This window comes from Dasypus novemcinctus, chromosome 5, assembly GCF_030445035.2.
Source record: "Dasypus novemcinctus isolate mDasNov1 chromosome 5, mDasNov1.1.hap2, whole genome shotgun sequence".
Classification (NCBI taxonomy): Eukaryota; Metazoa; Chordata; class Mammalia; order Cingulata; family Dasypodidae; genus Dasypus; species Dasypus novemcinctus.
In genome coordinates, this window is record NC_080677.1 from 24,844,262 (window position 1) to 24,862,144 (window position 17,883).

Here is a 17,883-nt window from a genome sequence, read left to right on the forward strand (position 1 = left end):
CATTTGTGACAGTTTGAATTTTGTGAATCCAAAATGATTATGTTCTTAACTATCTATTCCTATGGGTGTGGTACCCCTTGATTGCATTAGCTTCACTTCAGATCACTTGTTTAGATTGCTTTTTTTTTTTTTCCACGAACCAACATTCATTAATCACAGAGGCACTTGCGGACTCTGACACACACCCAAAGTCCCCAGGGAGCATGGCCCAGAGGACACCCGGACCTGCTGCCCTCATCCACCCTTCCGGGCGGTCAGAGTTCATCGTGACCTGCGGAGGAGGCTTGACGAAGCTGCCTTCCACGGCCTTCCACGCGTTGTGCGTGCTGGCGCTGGGCATGCCGTGCGCCTCGTGCTGCCCGCGGAAGGGGCTCGCGTGCTGCTCGCCGTGATGGACGGGAACACCGAGGCGCCCCGCGCTGGAAGCGCACGGCGGCCCCCCGCTCCCAGAACTGGCCGGAGCAGCGCACCGCCCCCAGGTCCAGGTGGTCGCCCTCGCCGTCCTCCCCGAAGGCGCTCACCTCCTGGTTGTTGCACAGTGGCGACAGGAAGCGGTGTGTGTGCGGGTTCTGGCGGGTAAGCACATGCGTGAGCCGCACCGCCTGCCCGCAGCGCCCCGGGGACCCACGCGGGCGCCCTCTAAGTCGCCGCGGGGCCGCCAGGAGCGGTCTGTTGCACCGACTGTTGCCCGCTGCCAGATCCGTATTTGATGCGCTGCGAATGCAGCCGCACCCTGTGGTGCGCGTTGAGCAGCTTCAGCACCGACCCGCAAGTCACGAGCCCCGCGCGGGTCTTGGCGGCCCCGCCGCCCGGCACCAAAGGGGCCAGCAGCAGCCCCAGCAGCGCCAGCCCCGCAGCCCGGCCCCGCAGCCCGGCCCCGCAGCCCTGCCCCGCAGCCCAGCCCCGCAGCCCGGCCCCGCAGCCCGGCCCCGCAGCCCGCCCCGCAGCCCAGCCCCGGCTCCGGCCCGCGCTCCACATCGCCCCGGCCCGGCTCCGGCCGTCGGAGCCTAGATTGATTTCTTTATTTAACAAATCAATTTTAATGAAACTTATTAATAAAGCATAAATCCATCCAAAGTGTACAATTAATGGTATTTGGTATAATCACATGGTTGTGCATTTATCACTTCAATCATTTATAAAGTATTTTCATTATTCCAGTAAAAATAATAATAATAATAAACAAAGACCAACCAAATAAAACTCATCACATCTGAATCTGTTTCCCCTTCTATACCTAGCTATTTCTTTCTCCTTCTCTCTAGCATATTTGTAGTTATATTTTGTAAAGCAGTCTTATATATACAATATCCCATATTTGTATTTTGCATGAGGTTTCACTATGTTATACAGCCCCATGTTACATTTTTTAGCTTTTCTTCCAGCAATATACATGTCCTTAGACTTTCCACTTGCCCACTGTCATATTCATGTAATAGCTCTGCTAACTACAAACACCATGACGTGCTCACACCATTTTCATTCATTTCCATAGACTTACAAACAACCTTTTAACTAATTCTGCATAGACTGACCCTCATCTTTCCATTGCCTACCCGAATTCTATTTTAGATTTTTTTTTTATTGGACTATGTCAGTGAGGAATGAACCCGCTTGGGTCTCCCCATTCCTGCTGGGTCTTAAAAAAACCGAGACACAGAGAAAGGAAGCCACCGCACTGATCCTGCCTGGTGAGAGAAAGGACTGCAGGAAAAAACAGAGAAGCCTTGAGGGCTGACAGACTTCCTGGGGTCTAGAAGCAGCAGAGCACAGAGGCGTGGAAAGAGGCTGGGCGCACTAGGAGCTCAAGGCTGAAAAGACAAGCCAAATGCCTTATAACCCACAGCTGAACTCAGGAAGAAAGCAGAGCAGCCGAGACTAAGAAGGAGGCCCAGTAAGAGACAAGCCCTATGCCTGGTTGCCCACAGCTGAGAACTGGGAGATGGTAGATTCAGGAGGGGAAGGCAGGGACCTCGCAGAGATCGGCGGCCATCTTTACCACTTGGCAGGAGCCCAGAACCAAGAGTCACTGGCTTTGGTGATAAAGCATCTCTGATGATGCCTTGATTTGGACATTTCATGGCCTTGGAACTTTAAGATTCACCTCAAATAAATCCCCTTTATAAAAGTCAACCCATTTCCGCTAGTTTGCATCAACATCCCTGTGGCAAACTAAGACAGCCATCTTGCTCAAAACTCCAGTAAACAGTTAAAGAGTTGCAGTTAGTGAGTGAGTACAAAATCTAGAAAATGCAGAGCTAAAAACTATAGGAGAAGTTCATTGCCCTTGCTGGCGCCTTCCCATCCCCTCCCTGTCACAGTATGGAGCCAGCCTGCTCACCCATGGAGGATCCCTTATCTTGTTCCAAAGAGAGTAGAGTAACCCCTATGTGCATACTGGGCTGCATGTATGTTGGTGTCAGTCTCTCTGGTGGCAGGCTGAAAGAACGAACCAGGAAACTTAACCCAGGCTCACCCTTGACCTTGCTGTGCAGACAAAAGCAGCTTGCAGACAGCTAAAGCAGTGTGTGAAACAATTAAGTCAAAGGGACCTGAAAATTAAAAGTTGGTTCTTCAAGAAGATCAGTAAAATTGACAAACTGTTAGCTAGACTAACGAAGAAAAAGACAGAAGATGCTATTACACAAAATAAGAAATAAGGAAGGGGATATCACCACTGACCCCACAGAAATAAAAAGTATCATAAGAGGATACTTTGAAAAAGTATATGCCAACAAGAAGAATAATCTAGATGAAATGGACAAATTCCTAGAAACTCACAAGCTGCCTACATTGCCAAAAGAAGACACTGATGAACTCAACAGACCAATTACAAGTAAAGAAATAGAATCAATCACAAAACTCTCCCAACTAAGAAGAACCCAGGACCAGATGACTTTACAAGTGAATTCTACCAAACATTCCAGAAAGAACTAAAACTAATCCTGCTTAAACTCTTCCAAAAAATAGAAGTAGAAGGAATGTTGCCTAATTCATTCTATGATGCCAACAGTACCCTAATACAAAGATGCCACAAGAAAGGAAAATTACAGACCTGTCTCTCTAATTAACCTAGAGGCTAAAATCCTCAACAAAATACTTGCTAATCATATTCAACAACACATGAAATGAATTATACACCATGATCAACTGGGTTTCATCCCAGGCATGCAAGGATGGTTCAACATAAGAAAATCAATCAATGTAATACACCACATAAACAGATCAAAAGAAAAAAATCACATGATCATCTCTATAGACGTAGAAAAAGCATTTGACAAAACACTTTCCTGATAAAAACACTGCAAAAGATAGGAATAGAAGGAAACTTTCTGAACATGTTAAAGGGTATATATGAAGAACCCATAGCTAACATCATATACATGAAATCCTAAAATCTTTCCCTTTAAGATCTGGAACAAGAAATAAGACAAGGATGCCCTCTATCACCACTTCTATTTAACATTGTGTTAGAAGTACTTGCTAGAGCACTGAGGCAAGAAAAAGATATAAAAGGCATAGAAATTGGAAAGAAAGATGTAAAACTTTCACTATTTGTAGATAACATAATCCTATACATAGAAAGCCCCCAGAAATCTACAAAAAAGCTTCTAGAACTTAAAAATGAGTTCAGTAAAGTCACAGGTTATATGATCAGTGCACAAAAATCAGTGGCATTTCTGTACACCAATCATGGGCAATCTGAGAAAGAAATCAAGAAAATAATACCATTTACAATAGTAACTAAAAAAATCAGATACCTAGGAATAAATTTAAATAAAGATGTAAGTGACTTATACACAGAAAACTACATGACACTGTTAAAGGAAATCAAAGAAGACTTAAAAAAAAAAGAATATTCTCTGCTTATGGATAGGAAGACTAAACATCATTAAGATGTCTATCCTACCCAAACTAATCTACAGATTTAATGCAATCCCAATAAAAATCAACACAGCATTTTTTACTGAATTGGGAAAACTAACTATGAAATTTATTTGGAAGGGCCAAAGGCCCCAAATAGCCAAAGACATATTGAAAAAGAAAAATGAAATTAGAAGAATCACACTACCTGACTTTAAAACATATTACAGGGAAACGGACTTTGGCCCAGTGGTTAGGGCGTCCGTCTACCACATGGGAGGTCCGCGGTTCAAGCCCCGGGCCTCCTTGACCCGTGTGGAGCTGGCCCATGTGCAGTGCTGATGCGTGCAAGGAGTGCCGTGCCACACAGGGGTGTCCCCCGCGTAGGGGAGCCCCACGCGCAAGGAGTGCACCCGTAAGGAGAGCCGCCCAGCACGAAGGAGGGAGCAGCCTGCCCAGGAATGGCGCCACCCACACTTCCCGTGCCGCTGACGACAACAGAAGCGGACAAAGAAACAAGATGCAGCAAAAAGACACAGAAAACAGACAACCGGGGGAGGGGAGGGGAATTAAATAAATAAAAATAAATCTTTAAAAAAAAAAAAACATATTACAAAGCTACAGTGGTCAAAACTGCATGGTATTGGCACAAGGATAGACATACTGACCAATGAACTGAATTGAGAGCTCTGATATGGATCCCCGCATATACAGTCATTTGATATTCAACAAGGCCACCAAGACCACTCAACTGGGAGAGAATGGCCTATTCAACAAATGGTGCTTGGAGAACTGGATATCCATATCCAAAAGAAAGAAAGGAACATCATCTCACACCTTATACAAAAATCAACTCAAGATGGATCAAAGATCTAAATATAAGAGCCAAGACCATAAATACCTTGGAAGACAATGCAGGGAAGTCTCCACAGGACCTTGCAATAGGAAATGGTTTCATGAACTTCACACCCAAAGTACAAGCAGTGAAAGAAAAAATAGGTAAATGGAATTGCCTCAAAATTAAAAACTTTTGCCCCTCAAAGGAGGTTTTCCAGAAGGTAAAAAGGCAGCATACCTAATTGGAGAAAATATTTGACAACCATATTTCTGATAGAAGCCTAATATCCAGCATATAAAAAGAAATTCTATACCTCAAAAATAAAAAGACAAACAACCCATTTAAAAAATGGGCAAGTGACTTGAAAAGACGCTTCTCCAAGGAAGAAATACAAATGGCTAAAAAGCACATGAAAGAAGCTCAACATCACTAGCAATTAGGGAAATGCAAATCAAAACTACAATGAGATAACATCTTACACCTACTAGATTGGCAGCTATTAAAAAAACAGGACTGTAAGTGTTGGAGAGGATGTGGAAAAATGGAAACCCTCATCCACTGCTTATGGGACTGTAGAATAGTCCAGTCATTGTGGAGGACAGTTTGAATGTTCCTCAAAAAATGAACTACAGAACTGCCATATGATCTAGCAATTCCACTGCTGAGTATTACCCAGAAGAACTGAAAGCAAAGCCATAAACAGACATATGCACATCAATGTTCATAGCAGCATTATTCACTATTGCCAAAAGTTGGAATCAACCCAAATGCCCATCAACAGAAGAATGGATAAACAAAATGTGGTACATACATACAATGGAATACTACTCAGCTGTGAGAAGGAATACAGTGCCAACACACAGGATAACATGGATGAATCTTGAGGACTTTATGTTTAGTGAAGCAAACCAGGCATTGAAGGACAAATATTACATGACCTTTAAACAAATTGAGCAGACTCAGATAGTTATTGTCCAGAAGATAGGTTTACAGGAAATAGAAATGGAGAAGAAGCTTGTGAGCCAACAAACCATATGGATATAATCTATAATAAGGTGAAAATGTGTAGTTGGGCATTGAAGCAATATGACAGGAGGGTAGTGATACTATTGGGTTGGGTGGTGGAGGTTTGACAGGTGGGTAGATTCGGGAGGGTGGGTTGGAAGGTCTATGAAACTGAGAGGAGGGTTGGGAGAGAGGCCAGTTGAACACTGGGGATTGGCAAGTATGTGGTTGAAAATACAAAGTTGGGAACACTCGCATAGCAATATGACAAGGAAGCATTACTGGTTTAGGGTGTTGGATGGGGAGCATTTGGGACAGGGCATACCTGGAGCAGGTTTCTAGGGAGTGTGAAAGTAATAATTTTGTCATAGTGTGTTGTGTCAGTGGGTGTAGCCCTACATAATGAGTGGGAAGGAGTTGGATTCCCATCCTGGGGAGGACTGATATGTTCACAAACAGAGGGGTGGGAGTCTTTCAAGAGCACAGATACCTACTCTCCAGTTCATTTTATTCACCCAAGACAACTAATGAGGAGGTGAGGATTGACAACCACCACACCAAGGAAGCAAGAGAGCCTACAACTGCAAGCAAGAGAGTGCCATCCATTGGCTGTATGGGATCAAAACCCCCTCTCAGTTAGAGGTGGAGTGGACATCACCATCCCAGAATCCTCAGGATTGGGAAATAAAATATGGGCTAGAGTGGACTTACTGGTATTCTACTATAGACATATTGTGATTCTAGCAATGGAAGAAATTACAACACTGATGTGGAGGCAGTGGCCACAGGAGGCTCTGGGGGCAGAGAAAGGGAAAAACAGGTGTAATACAGGGGCTTTTTTGGGACTTGGGCATCATTCTGAATGACATTGCAACAACAGATATAGGCCATTTTATGTCTTCCTATAACATGCAGAATTGTGTGGGAGAGAGAGTGCAAACTACAATGTGAACTATGGTCCATGCTCAGTGTCAATACCCCAGGATGCATTTATCAATTGCAATGAATGTGAAGGATGTTGTTTATGTGGGAGGGTGTGGGAGGTGTGGGGGGTAGGGCATATGGGAATCCCCATATTTTCTGGGTAACATTTATGTAATCTAAGTTTCTTTTTAAAAATAAAAAAAAAATGTATGTTATTTTTAAAAAACATAAAAAAACAAAGAGACCTGGAGACAAAGAATTAACTGCTTTAAATCACACTATAGAGCACCTGGGAGGGGAGAAAGCCAATTTCTTGGGGAGTTAGAGGACGTATTTGAATCCCTATAAACAGAAGTCCTAAGACCAGGAGTAAGCACAGCTCAGAAAAAGGAACATGCTCAGTAAATGCAGAGAGAACCCTGCATTTCACATTCACCTCAGGCTGATATTCTTGAAGGAGGGCTGAATTCTAAAGAACACCAGCCAAAGCAGAGCTAATTTGAAAATACTATGAAAGATGTTTTTTTGTATGTGCGTGTTGGTTGGTTTGTTCCTCAGGCTGATATTCTTGAAGGAGGGCTGAATTCTAAAGAACACCAGCCAAAGCAGAGCTAATTTGAAAATACTATGAAAGATGTTTTTTTGTGTGTGCGTGTTGGTTGGTTTGTTTTTGTTAGCTCCTGGCAATCAAGGAAATCTCTGTATAATCACTAAGTGAATACAAACCTAGGAAGAGATACAGCAGGGACTAAACCCCAGTTTTAACACTTTAAAATATTAAGATGTACTATGTGCAAAAAAAAAAAAAGATAAAAAAACCAACAATAAAGAAACAGGTAGTGATGACCTATCCAAAGGAACAAGCTGAAAACTTGGAAACCATCAATGAAGAAGACAAGAGCACACTAGACAAGACTTTAAAAATGATCCTTAATATGCTCAAGGAGATAAAGTAAAAGACAGAAAAAGAACTAAAGGATATCAAGAAAAAGAAATGAACAATATGAGAATCTCAATAAAGAGATTGAAATTTTACAGAGGAACTAAACAGAAATACTGGAGTTGAAGACTAACCACAATAAATGAAATGAAAAATTCCCCACAGTGTTTCAACAGCAGATTGGAGCTAGCAGATGAAAAAATCAGTGAACTTGAAGGCAAGACATTTGAAATGATTTAGGCTGAGGGGCAGAGAGGGAAAAGAATAAATAAAAGTGACCAGGAAGGCTAAAGGGAATCCTTCAGATTAAAAGGAAAAGACACAGGCAATGGATTGAAGAACATAAAGAAACAAAGCCCTCCAATAAAGATAACTATATGGGTAATTATAAATACCAGCACTATTATATTTTGGGGATGTAATTCCACTTTTTACTTTTCACAGTTTCTAAAATTCAAATGCATAAAAAGTAATGATTAATCTGTGGTTTTGTAAAGACATTGTATAAAGACATAGTTTGTACCAAGTATAACAAAACATTGGGAGGATGGAAGGGTATAAAACGGTGTACATATGTATGGGCTATAAAAGGTAAGTTGATATCAAATTAAATATGCTTGTTATGATTTAGGATGTTAAATTTAAACCCCATGGTAACCACAAAATATCTCAAACATATACAGAAATAAATGAGAAGGGACTCAAAATAGTACAATACAAAAAATATCATATAAATATGAAAGTAGTCATTAATGAAAGAATTAAGGGATAATAAAGGTATATGACTTACAAAAGTCAATAGAAAAATGCAAAGGAAAGTCTTATATCATCAGTTACTTTTTGTGGTAGTTTGAGATTATTTATGAATCCCAAAAAGAGAAGTTATGTTTGTAAACTATTCCTCTGGATGTGATACCCTTCCAATGCATTAAATTCAGCTGGCATGTCTTGATTAAATTACCTATTAAAATTAGGGTGTTGATTCAGCCATGTCAGTACAGCATGACTCAGACTGAGTCCCCACCTCCTTGGTGGGCTAATATGAATGGACACTCACTCAAGAGGAGGAGAGAATTTGGTCATTTTGGTCCTGCCATGTGACAGAAAGGAGAAAGCTCAAACAGCTAAAGTCCCAGGAAGAGAGACGAGCCCATTCACCTGACAGTTTGCAACAGATCAGCACAGAAGCTGAGAAAGCTGGGAAAGAAATAAGCTCTATGGCAGCCTACAGCTGAGATCAGAAGACACTGGGCCCATGGAGACTTAAGAGAAAGAAGGAAGGAGCAACCAGGCAGGGATCACCCACTGTCTTGCTTCAATATGTGGCATCTGACTTTGGTGAGAAATCAGCCTGTAGTTGGACTCATAAGGGCTGTATTACTATAAGCTTTTCCCCAAAGAAATGCCTTTATAAAAGGCAACAGATTTCTGGTACTTTGCATCAGCATCCCTTTGGCTAACCAATACACTTTAAATATAAATGGATTAAAATCTCAAGTTGAAAGGCAGAAATTGACAGAAGGGTAAAAAAGCATGACCCAACTATATGAAGTTAATCAGATACTCACCTAATTTCAAAGACTTAAGTAGCTTGAAAATAAAAGGATGGAAGAAAATATACTACACAAACAGTAACCAAAAGAGAGCTAGGAAAGTTATAGTAATATCAGATAAAATAGAATTTAAGTAAAAAACTGTTACTGGGGACAAAGAAGGTCACCGTACACTGATAAACTGATAAAAGGATCAATTTAATAAGTCAATATAGTAACTATAAATATATATCTATCTCTCTATATATATGCACCTAATGATAGAGCCCCAAAATATAGGAAGTAAATATTGACAGATATGAAAAGAGAAATACATGAATAATGAAAATTAGGAAATATCTCGATGCAAATAAATATGAAAACACAACATACCAAAATGTATGGGATGCAGCAAAGACAGTGGTGAGAGGGAAATTTATAGCTCTAACAACATACATTATAAAAGAAGAAAGATCTCAAATAAGTGACCCTCTATTTTCCTCTAGAAAAATAAAAGCAAACTAAACCCAAAGTGAGCAGAAGGAAAGAAATAACAGAGATTAGAGAAGGATAAATGAAATAGGGCATTAAAACCTAAGAGAAACAACAAAACCAAAAGTCGAGTCTCTGAAAAGTCAATGAAGTTGACAAACCTTTAGCTAGACTTACTACGAGAGAGAGAGAGAGAGAATACAAATAACTAAGTTCATATATGTAAAGAAGGATATTACTACTGACCACATAGAAATAAAAGGATTTTAAGAGTAAGCTAACAAATTAGATAATATGCAACATCCCCAAATCCAAAAGGAAACCATGAAATACACTCAGATAAAAATAGAGTATAGGGTGTCAGCTAATGGCATTAACAGCAGGGAATGAAATGTAAGCTCTTAGAAAGTGCTATTTGCCAGCAAATTACAGGACAGGAGAGAAGGATATAAAAGCAGTTTCTGCCCACCACTCCCCTCTCCTGTCTGTCAAGCATGGCTCCTTCCAATTACAATTGAGATGCCTAGTTAAAAGCATCAGTGGCCTTGTGCTGCTTTTAGCAATCTTGCATCCCCTCACTTTTATTTCAGGATTTGAATCCTGTTTTACTTTTAGAGAACCTTCTTTCCTGCTTCCCTTGGGGACTATGAGTTTCAAGGAAAGTGATCAAGGATGGAAAAATAGAGCCAGAGCCAGAGTTCATTCAGTCCAGAAGTGACCATCAGTAATTCCTGCTGTGTGTATCCAGAAATTAACCTTGATTCCTGCCTTATTATTTTTTAATTTTTAATTTTAATATACTTAAAATTTTTTAAGCATACTTATATTACATAAATGTTACATAAAAAATGTAGGGGATTCCCGTATTCCCCACTCTCTAGCTCCCCCCCACACACACCTTTCCACATTAACAACGTCCTTCATTAGTGTGGTACATTTGTTACAGTTGATGATCACATATTAGAGCATTGCCATTAAGTGTGGATTATAGTTTACATTATAGCTTAATCTCTCTCCCACACAATTTTGTAAGTTATGACAAGATATATAATGGCCTGTATCTGTCATTGCAATGTCATTCAGGACAATTCCAATGTCCCTAAAATGCCCCCATATTATACCTAATTTTCCCTCTCCCTCCCCTCAGAACCTCCAGTGGCTACTGCCTCCACATCAATGATATAGGTCTTCCATTGCTAGAATCACAATAAGTCTATAGTAGAATAGTAGTAAGGCTACTCTAGTACATTGTTCATTCCCCAATCCTGAGGATTCTGGGATAGTGATGCCCACTCTGTCTCTAATTGAGAGGGGGATTAGATCCCATGGTGCAGATGGATGGGACTTTTTTGCTTGCAGTTGTAGACTCTCTCTGTTCCTTGGAATGGTCATTATCCATTACCATTTCCTTGTTTGTTGTCCTAGGTGAGTCCAATGAACTGGAGAGTAGTTGTCTTTGAGCATGATTCTCTGTTCAACCTTTCTGTAAGTCCTATGAACCACTTAAGATCCTGCAAATAAATCATATTTCTGTTTAAATTATTAAGAGTTGGTTTTTATTGCCTGCAACCAAAGACCTCTAACTCTCCTGCCTCCCAGTTGAGGGCAGCTATGAAATCATTCCAAAGCAGAGTACATTATCACATCAGACAAGGCAGGAAAGGCCATGTTCTGGCTTGTGGCTATTTTATAGAGGGCTTGTCATTAAAAAGAAGAAGGAGGAGAAGGAGATTTGCGTTAAAAAAAATTTCTTAGAAATCTATTTCATGATAATTCTGCATCTAACAGAATAAATACTTAGCATTTTCTGTCATTATTATAAAAAGATGTGATAACAAGAATCAACCATTGGCATGGATATCAACTCGAGACAAAGGCATGAGAGCCTGAAGAGGAGGGAAGAAAGAGAACCAAAGCAAATCCTTATAAGCGTGCTCCAACTCAGAGGGGCAGAGGCTGGAGGTGAGAGGTGGACAAGAGCTGTCAGGGAACATACCATCTGAATTCTTACCTCGACAAACCAGCAGCATTTAGACTAATCAGGTAAGGGATGGTATTGGAGATGACTCCTATCCTATGTGGTTTCGCTACTAGGAAACCATGGCCTACAGCCACAGTCTCAACTTGGGGAGAGATGCCAGCTGAGAAAAGACCTGGTCATGTAGAAATAAAGATTCCTAATATGAATCCCAGTAATTGTGATCCCAAGTCCTTTATATGAGTCTAGTGATTGGAGGCAGTGAAGAGCAGAATGAGAATCATATTAATGAAGGAGAAGACAAATAGAGCTAACTGCCCCACAGCAAAGAGAAAAAGATAAAGAGGTCTAATCAAGAAACACTACCAGGGAATCAAGAGTGCCTACAACTGCAAGCAGAGGAATTGTGTCCATCATCCATGTGGAATCTAAGCCCCTCTTGATCTAGAAGTGGAGGGGACATCACCATCCCAGGGTCCATAGAATGGAGGAATAAATTATGGACTTGAGTGGACTTATTGATATTCTACTATAAAACTATTGTGATGAGTAATAGAAGAAATTTTAGCATCGAGGTGGAGGAAGTGGCCACAGTAGTTACTCAGGGCAGGGAGAGGGAAGAAGAGATGTGATGTGGGGGCATTTTTGGGATTTTGAGTTGTCTTAAATGATATTGCAGGGTCAGATGCTGGTCTTTATATATCCTACCACAACCCACTGAATGTACTGGGGGAGAATGAGAACTACAGGGTAAACTATTATCTATGTAGTGCAGCAGTGCCCCAAAATGTGTTCACCGAGTATGATGAGTGTGCTGCAATGATGGGGGAGGTTGTTGGTGTGGGAGGAGTGGAGTGGGGGGAAGGGTAGGGGGTATATGGGAACAGCTTATATTTTTTAATGTAACATTTTTTATGCGATGTATCTATCTTCAAAAAAATACAGTTTACAGAAATGATATGGTGGTGGGGTGGGGAGTGGGTTATATGGGAAAAAAATAAGTAAAGAAAGAAAAAAAATACTGAATAACAAAAATAAATAAATAAATAACATGGGTATTAAACCCTTAAAAAAAAAGAAAAAGAAACACTAAAGATACATTCCAAACACAGCTGGCAAGAAACAAAGAAGCTGTGATCAAAGAAATAAAAAGGGAGAAAACATTTTACTGATACCAAAATTCTAAACTGATCGAGAAGAAAAATTGTACTCTAAGCAAACAACAAAAATTAAACGATGTCTCAGAGAATTTTCAAGTGACAGATTTAAAACTGTCATAAATCTCTAGGAAAAAATTAACCTATAAAGGAACAAAAATCTGGTAAACCTTAGGAAATCTAAATTGTAGGAGACAATGAACCGACATTTTATGTCTTCAGGTTAAGAAGTCAACAAAACGTATTCTCAGAAGTTCCCAGCCTCAAAAAATAAATTATCCTCTAGTATCCACATTGTGGTTTCTAAATATTATTTCCCAAAACAGGAATCAGGAATCCTTGAAGATATGACTGATACCAGATCTAGGGCAGGGAGTGGACCAGATGAACATGGCACATTTTTTTTTGCCAAAAACCAAAGACTGTTCTAAAGATTAATGGAGATATGAGGAAAAGACACAAGGCAAACTTAAAGGGACTTAACTAACCTAAGATGGCACAACCTAAATTTATTAAAAATAATGCTGCAGTAGATTAAAAGACATCAAATACATAAAAGTTCATACATTCATAATGATGTTTAAAATAGATTCTCATTAGTTACTCTTAGGTATTGTTAGGGCACTCATTCATTATTCTGAAAATTAACAGAGGAGGGAAATCAAGAATTTATCCTTCCCTATGGAATGTATTTTGCAATAGATAGTTGATGGGGAAAAGATGATATAACTAGAGCTAATAAATACAGAATAAATTAATAGATATAAAAACAATAATTTTTAAAATTCTCATTTATCAGTGAATGTTAAAATCATTAGAGGGAGTAGATGTAGCTCAAGTGCTTGAGTGCCTGCTTCCCACATATGAAGTCCGGAGTTCAATGCCTGGTACCTCCTAAAAATAAAACAAAGAAACAAGCAAATGAAAAAACCAACTCAGGGAAACCGGTGTAGCTCAGTGGTTGAACACCATCTTTCCACATATGAGTTCCCAGTTTCAATCCCTGGCCCCAGTACCAAAACAAACAAAAAATAAAAAACAAAAAACAAACAAACAAAAATTTAAGTTTGAGGGAATTTTTTTTATCTTTATTTCAATTTAAAAGAAATAAAATAACATACAAAAGGGAGCTTAACAACTTATGGAAGCATTACGTTAGAAAATCCTGTCCAGACATATTTATCTTATTTGATCTTATAGACAAGCTCAACTGTTTCTCCAGTGTTCTGAAAGATGAACAAATGAGCACAGATTGGTTAAATGACACAACCAAGGTCTCTTTGATAAGGAAGAAAATGGAAAAAAAAAGGCTTGATCAGGGAAATGGATATGGCTCAAGTAATTGGGTTCCCATCTACCATATAGGAGGTCCAGGGTTTGATACCCATGGCCTCCTGGTAAAGGCATGCTGGCCCGCATGGTGAGCTGGCCCACTCGGAGTGTTGCCCCATGCAGGAGTGCTGGCCCACATGGAGAGCTGACACAGCAGGATGATGCAACAAAAAGAGACACAGAGGAGAGATAATAAAAGATGCAACAGACTAGGGAGATGAGATGGTGCAAGAGAATGATCACTTCTCTCCCACTCCAGAAGGTCCCAGAATCAGTTTCCAGAGCCACCTAATGAGAATACAAATAGACACAGAAGAACACACAGTGAATGGACACAGAGAGCAGACAATGGAGGGGGAAGAAATAAATAAATAATTAAATCTTAAAACAAAACAAAAGGCTTGATCATATTTATATCTCATAAAACTAAATCTCATATTCTTCTTTTTACCCTTAGTATTGATAGAGTTCCTTTCTTGCCTTTGCTATGAAAATATTACAATATTACTGTTAATTGTAGCCTATAAGTAACATTAGTTGTATTTTTCCCCTGTTATTACTGTAATCTTAATACCTTATAATAGAGGAACATTCTTGAGTACTTGAATTATTAACTACAATCTTCATCTGCCACCAAAATCACAATATTATACAGTCCCTAGACTACCACCTTCAGCCATAATTATTAATACATTTATAAATTAGCAGAATTTGTTATACTCATTATAATGTGCCATCAACTCTATCCATTTCTGCATATTTACAATCAACTTTATTAAACATTCTACACACATTCAGCATCAGCTGCCATTTCTCAACCCACATTCTGTCTCCTACTAAACTATACTCATAGTTTAACTCCATATATCTACTCTTAGAATTTAGTTCATATCAGTAAGACCACACAATATCTGACCTTTTGTATTTGGCTTATTTCACTCAATGTAATATCCTCAAGGCTCATTCACATTGCCATGTGCATCTCAAGTTCATTTATTCTTATGGCTGAACAGTATGCCATCGTATGTATATACCATGTTTTGTTTATTCACTTATCAGCTGATGGGCACTTAGCTTGTTTCCATCTACTAGAAATTGTGAATAATACTGCTATGAACATTGGTGTGCATATATCTGTTTGCATTCTTGTTTCTGTTCTTCCAAATATATTCCTAGTAGCAGGATTGAGGGATCATACAGAAGTTATATATTTAACTTCCTGAGGAACAGCCAAACTAAATACCAAAAAGTCTGCACCATTTTACATTCCCAACAGTGAAGGTGTGTTACTATTTCTCTGCATCCTCTCTAGCACATGTAGTTTTCTGTTTTGTTTTGTTTTTTTTAAAATATATAATGGTCATTCTGTAAGGCATGAACTGATATCTCATTGTAGTTTTGATTTGCATTTCCCTAATAGGTAGTGCTGTTGAGCATCTTTTTATGGTCATTTGTATTTCCTTTTTGGAAAAATATCTATCAAGTCTTTTGCCCATTTTAAAATTGGGTTGCTTGTTTCCTATTGTTGAGTTGTGTGATCTCTTTATATAATATGGAAATCAAACCTTGATCGGACATGTGGTTTCTGAAGATTTTCTCCCATTGAGTAGGCTGCCTCTTCACCTTCTTAACAAAGTCAGTTGAAGCACAAAAGTGTTTAATTTTGAGGAGGCCTCATTAATCTATTTTTTCTTTTGTTGTTCATGCTCTGGGTGTTAGATTTAAGAAACCACCACCTTCCACAAGATCTTGAAGATATTTCCTTGCATTTTCATCAAGGGGTTTTATGATTCTAGCTTTCATATTTAGGCCCTTGATCCATTTTGAGTTAATTTTTGTATAAGGTGTGATATAGGTCCCTCTTTTTTCTTTTAAATATGGATATCCAGTTCTCTCAGCACCCTTTGTTGAATAGACTATTCTGACCCAGCTGGGTGTTTTTGACAACCTTGTCAAATCAACTGATCATAGATGTGATGGTCTATTTCTGATTTCTCAGTTTGATTCCATTGGTCAATCTGTCTATCTTTATGCCAGTACTATACTGTTTTTAACATTGTAGCTAAGTAATGTGTTTTAAAATTGGGAAATGAGAGTCTTCCAACTTTGTTCTTTTTTTTAAAAGTATTGGTTATTCAGGGGCCCTCAACCTTCCTGATAAATTTGATAATTGGCTTTTCCAATTCTGCAAAAAAGGCTGTTGGAATTTTATTGTGTTGAATCTGTAAATTAGTTTAGGTAGAATTGACTTCTTAATATTTAGTATCCCAATCCATGAACATGGAACATACTTCCATTTATTTAGGTCTTTTCTGGATTCTTTTAGTGATGTTTGTAGTTTTCTGAATACAGGTTCTTTATGTCCTTAGTTAAATTTATTCCTAAATATTGGATTCTTTTAATTGCTATTTTAAATGGATTTTTTTTTTCTGAATTCCACCTCAGATTGCTTATTGATGGTACATAGAAACACTATTGATGTTTGGGTAAGTCTTGTACCCTTCCACTTTTCGGAACTTGTCTACTCTGATCCCTTCCCATACCTGAAGTTTCACCAGCTGCCAGCTGGAAAGGGAGAGGTAGAAAGAGAAGAGAGCTGCAAGTCTTAACTTTGAATGAGGATTAGAGTACTGATTTCTGTATTGGACTGGAATATTTCAGTTTATGAATCAAGACAGTTTTGTGGTTTAACATGACCATGCTATATCAGAGTGACCAGAAGTGACCAGAAGATGTGGCAGCAATTTAAGTATCCACTCAGGGGCTAGAAGATGATACCCACCGAAAAGGACAATGGGAGTAAATAAACAATGGCCTTTACCCCCCCACACATACACAGACATAGCCATTTGATGTACATATGTGTGCTTATCATTACATGTACATTTATATGTGTATATAGACATATGTATGTTATATTGTTATAGATATTTGTGTGTATGCAAACATGTTATTTTTATGCTATCATGTGTTCCAAGAATAATATGGGAAGACATGCATATGGATTATATGTAGGGTAGCAGGTATATGGGAATGGGATGCTTATGTATGAGAAATAAGGGGGGGGGTTTATGCCAAAAGAAAGAAAGGAAGACTTAGATACATGCATATGATTGCATTTATACAAATATATGATTATATTTTTGCACTTTTGTAAAGTTTTATATATATAGCCATACACATGATATAAATTGAACAAATCTTTAAAGCCAAAAATATTTAAATCAATTTAAAAAACAGAAACAAATTTTATTACCAATGGTGAAATTAAATCCAAATCACCGAAGAGGATAGTAGGAAATGAAACAGACTAATGTGTGGATACAATATGAACCTGGCAGCATGTGACTCAGCTTTCTAAAATTTTGTCCATCACTCCAAGAAAAAACGAAAATTCACACTACTACCTATTACTAGGATTGGAAGCTAAACTTTGTGGGGATTTTTCAAACTGCAAGGAATTGGAGATATGCTGAAAATTGAAATTAGTGGTCTGCCTGTTCTCTATCTTCAATACCATCTGAAGGAATAAAGGATTACTAGTCTTACCTCTCTCACTTTGTACCTCCAGAATCAAATATTCAAGGTCTTTGACATCTAGAAAACAAAATAATCGTTCTTCTAATATGGAAAGGCAGATATTTTACATAGTCAATAGTTGTTTTTATTTACAAATATTCCACTAGATCTTTGCTCACCCTCATAGTTGCATTCAATTTCCTTTTTACTGGAGTACATCTAAATACAATCAAATTTGTTTGAAAATGACTTCACATCAGTGTTACATGATAATGGAGCCCAATATCGAATCTTAGTTTTAT

The 17,883-nt window shown here is 38.8% G+C and overlaps 1 pseudogene; it reads right to left on the reverse strand.

Moving 5' to 3' along the window:
- Positions 1 to 254: 254 nt before the first annotated feature.
- LOC101439442 (stromal cell-derived factor 2-like protein 1 pseudogene) lies at positions 255 to 978 on the reverse strand (annotated as a pseudogene).
- Between the last annotated feature and the right edge of the window lie 16,905 nt (positions 979 to 17,883).